Consider the following 5818-nt stretch of genomic DNA (forward strand, 5'->3'; position numbering starts at 1 on the left):
TCTTTTCCCAGGGGTGGGGGAGTCCAGAACGAGAGGGCATGGGTTTAGCGTTAGAGGGGAAAGATACAAAAGAGATCTAAGGGGCAACGTTTTCACGCAGAGGATTGTACGTTTATTGACTGAACTGCCAGAGGAAGTGGTGAAGTCTAGTACGATTGCAACATTTAAAAGGCATTTGGTTAGGTGTATGAATAGGAAGGGTTTGGAGGGATATGGGGTCGTGCGCTGTCAGGTGGGACTAGATTGTTTTGGGATAGTTGGTCGGCATGGACAAGTTGGACTAAACAGTCTGTTTCTGTGCTGTACATCTCTATGACTGTATGACTTCTTCTGGACATTCATTCTGCACTCAGACCACTCTCTTAAAAAACGATCCTTGTCCTGTCTTTATAAAATCTTTCCCTACTCACCTCAAAATATTTGCTCCCTGATCCTGAAACCCCCAGCTGAGGGAAAGGACACCTGCTGTTCACCTCATCCGTATCCCTCATGATTTTATAATCCTCTATATGCCGTGTGTAGTGGCTCATTGAAATAATGTCCTGATGCAGCTTCCTTTGTGGGTGTTGTGATGATTGCTTCTGTGGTTAAGCACTTGGTTTGCGTGTGTTGTTTTTCTGTAGACGCTAGTTTGAAGTTCGCCATTGACTGTTCGCTCTACTGTGACATCTAAGAATGGCACTTTGTTGTTGTTCTCCTCCTCTTCAAACCAGGAGCCCCCCTCAGGCCATCGTCTCACTACTTGGAACACCAATATACAGACTAGTCAAAGGCCTCCACTGAAGACTAAAACACCAAGTCGAAGATTCACGCCACTCCATTTACTCCATCCAAGAATTCCTGAACACCAAAGACACTAAGATAGAAGAGGATGGAATAATGATGTCCTTTGACATAACAGCTCTGTTCACATTCATTAACATCAACGTGGTCAAAGAAAACTGGAGACACTACTCGAAGAACCAAAGACACAAACACAGCACCAACTTCATCAGCAAATATAGCACTATCCAGCTCGTGGAACTGTGCCTTAACCACCCACTTCATATTCAGTAACAAGCCCTACAAATAAATCAACGAAACACCCATGAAACCACCAGTATCAGGATTCCCAGCAGAAGCAATAATGCAGAGGCTCAAACCAACAGCCCTTCCAACGATCCAACACAAACTTTGTGTCCGCCACAGTGATGACACTTTTGTCATCAAAATATGAAGCAAATTAGAGGAAACCTACAACACCATCAACAATATTCTTACTGGCATAAAATTCACAAACGAGGAGAACAACAACAAAGTGCCATTTCTAGATGTCACAGTAGGGCGAACAGTCAATGGTAAGTTCAAAACAGCGTCTACAGGAAAACAACACACACGAACCAAGTACTTAGCTACAGAAGCAATGATCCCGACACATACAAACAAGCTTGCATCAGGACACGATTTCAACGAGGCACGACACACTGCAGTAGCCAGTAACGATGAAGACCAATAAGTAACTGTACTGTGCATTTAAGGAGAATGGGTAGGCAGAAAAACCACTGAGAGATATTTGCCTGACGGAGAACCGAACCCGGGCCCCAGCCGCGAAAGCGGCAAATCCTAACCACAAGACCACCAGGGAGACAGCAATGCCGGTTCACAGGCCTATTGTAAATTACTTACCCGCCCGGAAATCGAACCCGGGCCACGATCGTGAGAAGGCTTCCACCCATATCATTGCTTGTATCCATTGCTCCCGATGCGGTCTCGTCTACATTGGGGAGACTGGAGACTCCTCACAGAGTCAAATCACAGCGCTTGAGGGAACATCTCCAGGACACCCGCACCAATCAACCCCATCACCCTCTGGCCCAACATTTCAACTCCCCCTCCCACTCTGCCGAGGACATGCAGGTCCTGGGCCTCCTCCATCGCCGCTCACTCCCCACCCGATGCCTGAAGGAAGAATGCCCCATCTTTCGCCTCGGATAAATTCAACCCCAGGACATCAATGTGGACTTCACCAGTTTCTTCATTTCCCCTCCCCCACCTTACCTCAGTTCGAACCTTCCAGCTCAGCGCTGTCCTCATGACATGTCCTACCTGCCAATCTCCCTTCTCAACTGTTCGCTCCACCTCCTCTCTGACCTGTCACCTCCATCCCCACCCCCATTCATCTATTGTACTCTTTGCTACCTTCGGCCCAGCACCCCCCAATTTATCTCGCCATCCCTGGAAGCGTCCTGCCTCTATTCCTGATGAATTCGGCCCAGCACACCCCCACCCCCAATTTATCTCGCCACCCATGGAAGCGTCCTGCCTCTATTCCTGCTGAAGGGCTTTTGTCCGAAACGTCATTTTCCTGATCCTCGGAAGCTGACTGACCTGCTGTGCTTTTCCAGCACCACTCTGATCTAACTCTGGTTTCCAGCATCTGCAGTCCTCACTTTTGCCGACCCAATAAACCCAGTGTGACGATTTCACATCAACAAACTGACACTAGCAGACACAACGTCTGCAGAACCCTAGCCACATTACTTTACATTAATGACATCTGTGAAATGATTTCCAGAGAACTCAACCCTCTCAGCATTAAACAACGGCTAGTGAACCTTAAATACCCTATACAAACAACCCGCAAACGAATGTTATTTACAAAATACCATACAAGGAAATATATACATGAACTCTGCCGCACAGTTCTCTGTGGCAAGAAATGCTGGGATGAGATAAGGAAGATTTTTTCAGCCAAAACGAATCGGCACTGACTGGACAGCCATTTAAATCAACGCTGTCAGGTCAGAATGGAAGACCCGAAGGGATGAACAGTTCTCTTATTTCCTGAAGATTTACAAAGCTGAGACTGGGTTTTGGCGTTTCTTCCCTTTCCACTCCCAGAAGCCGCAGTGGTTGGGGCGGTGAGTTGGGGAAAGTGAAATGTGCCCGTGAGCAGCGTGAGGGGCTCTTTCAGCTTCCCCTCCTCTGACAGCGCTGTGACGTGACTCTGATGTTCTCAGGGACACTTACTGACGCGAGACAGTGAAAAGATTCTCATTCCCGCAGATCTGGAATTCAAACCGTATGCCGGCTTCAGGACAATGAGAAAGATTAATTGGGGTGTGTGAAGAAGCTGTGAGCTGCATTTCAAACAGGTAGGTGGAGTCAGATGCGTCATTCATTGCGCCCCTGGCACTGTGCGTACCTGACGCCGCCATGATGCAGAGTTCTGACGTTAATACGGACATGCGCAGCAATGGGAACATTCACAAGGTGAACAGCCAAAGATAATCATCGTCACTGCTTCCCTTCCATAGTCCCAACTTTGTGAAGCAGTATCTTTCACTGGCAAACAAAACACCTTTGTCCTCAGGTGCCTGCTTCATTTCGATCACGATTTCAAGCCCCTCACTGTTCTCGTCTCATTTCCAAACACTTGGCTCATCGCCTCAAAAGCAGCTCTGTGGGTTTCTGCTTGTTCCACCCTGACAGACAGTGGGTTGCAGATTCCCGACCAGTCCCAATGTGATTGAAATCTTTCAACCCCTCCACTGATTTGCATCTTTAAAAAAAACGCGGAGCAATCTCCCTTTCTTTTTGACGACAGTTCTCAACTGTAGTCGGCAGGGTTCACACCTGCGTGGGGAAACCGCAATGGATTTCATATCCATCGCATTCACCACTCGGCCCACCAATACAGAACCACACTGACAGCTTCATTTCCCAGGTCTCTCTGCCTGTGGAGCTGAGAAAGAGTAAATCAATGCAGAGTTTGTTTGAATCCAATCACTTCACAGGTTTCGAAAGGGTTAAATATCTGCAAATGGCGAGTCTGGGTGTTTCATCCCGAAAGCTGAAATGGACGTTCAGTTAAAAACAAAACTAGAAATTGCAGGAGCAACTCAGCAGGTCAGGCAGCATCTGTAGAAAGAGAATCAGAGACAACATTTCAGAACACTTTTTTTTCCTCATCCAGGTACAGCCAAACCTACTGAGTTGCTCCAGCACTTTCGCTTTCTGTCTCGGACTCTAAGCATCCGCAGTCCTTTTCGTTAGAAATTCAATCAATTCAGAAACCCCTTTGTGCTTCCTCAGTGGAAAAGATTTCCGTTTGGGAAACATTTTCCTGACACCATTAAAAACGCGCATCTTGTCAGCCAAGAAAGCGGTAGGAGCGAGAACAACAAACGTCCCGTCCCTGGGTGGTATCGAACCACCAACCTTTCGCTTAACAGCCGAAGGCGCTGACCAGTTGCCCCACAGAGACAAGTCCGGGGATGCCTGGCACAGTCTCGTTGAGGAAGCTACTATTCAATTCATAATTCAACCTGCCCCGCCCAGAATTACCATTGTCTTCTATCAGTTTTACTTTTCCATAATAAAGCCTTGGACAATCATTGCAGAGACATGGGGTCAGTCTGATCCCACTATCTGCGGGCCCATCCATGTCACGAGGGACGAACTCTCCTGCACCGGGGCCATCGCCCTCCAAGCCATTCAGTGTTTTGCCTCTTCCCGAATTTTCTTATTGGCTCCGAACCGAGAAGGGGTTTGAATTCCTGATGTGCAGAGTATTCTTTCAATGTCTCGGGTCAGTTCATGTCCCGAGAATATCAGAGTCAATCTCCGGTCTCTTAAACATGAGGACGGTGTCTGGACTGTCTCTGCTCAGTCGAACAGTTCATCCTTCATTCTCCTCTAATTCCACTTCCCAAAGAGTTTCTAAAGATTCACAACGCTGGAGACTGGGATTTCTGTTTTACTTCCTGAACATTATTCCACCTGCTAACTGACAATATTTTGACAAAACCTCTTCCACATTGTAACATTTGCATCATGTCCAGGGATGAGCAATTTCCATTTTGTGGAGACATTCCCAATTTTGCAGCAATTTTGGGAATGTTCTCTTTTGGAGCAAAGAAGGTTAACTGGAGATTTCCAGAGGCTTTTGTCAATGATGGGAGAGGACGTGGTGGGAATGGGCAGGTTAATGATAAGAAGAACCCATTGACACTGACTTGGGTCAGTTATCAAAGGACAGGGATTGAAGTTCTTTAATGGAAAGCAGCACTTGTGTAGAACAGACACAGCGAATACTGCAGAAAGCCAACGGGTCGAGCAGCATCTGTGGAAAGGTAAACAGAGCCGACGTTTTGAGTGTGCTGCGGTTTTTGTTCAAAACTCAGTGTTTTGCCTCTTCCCGAAGTTGGTCCAGGTCTGTGTCTCAATTGGCAAACACATGGCAAGTGCAGTGCCGCAATGTGAAGTTATAGACTTTGCTGTTTAATAAAAAGAAGCGCATTGTTTAAATGGTGAGATATTGGAAAGTGGAGAAAGTGAGGACAAGAGGTGAAAGTCGGAAAATGTGGCACAGGAAAAGCACAACAGGTCAGGCAGCATCTGAGGAGCAGGACAGTGAACGTTTCGGGCACTAGCCCTTTATCAGGAATGATGTATGGATATACAAAGGGGTAGCAGAGTCCCTCCACACCAGTCAATGCCAGTTGTCGGGCAGATGCAGCAGGCAATGAGCAAGGCAAGTGTATATTACGAAGAGGAATTCAGTTCAGAAGTGGGGTCATTGAGTTTTGAACAACAAAGAAGTGGATGGTTATGGGGGGAGGTAAGAAAATGGTTTTAAGACGAGTACAGGTCAGTCACAGAGTCTGACAGCACTGAACAGACCCTTCATCCAACTAGTCCATGCTGAGTATGTTCTCAAACTAAACTCGTCCCACCCACCAGTGTTTGGCCCATAAACCTTCGAACCTTTCATATTCATGTACTTATCCAAATGTCTTTAAAACGTTGTATCTGTACATGTATAAAATCATGCGGG

The sequence above is a fragment of the Chiloscyllium plagiosum genome, unplaced genomic scaffold (genome assembly GCF_004010195.1).
Source record: "Chiloscyllium plagiosum isolate BGI_BamShark_2017 unplaced genomic scaffold, ASM401019v2 scaf_7836, whole genome shotgun sequence".
NCBI lineage: Eukaryota > Metazoa > Chordata > Chondrichthyes > Orectolobiformes > Hemiscylliidae > Chiloscyllium > Chiloscyllium plagiosum.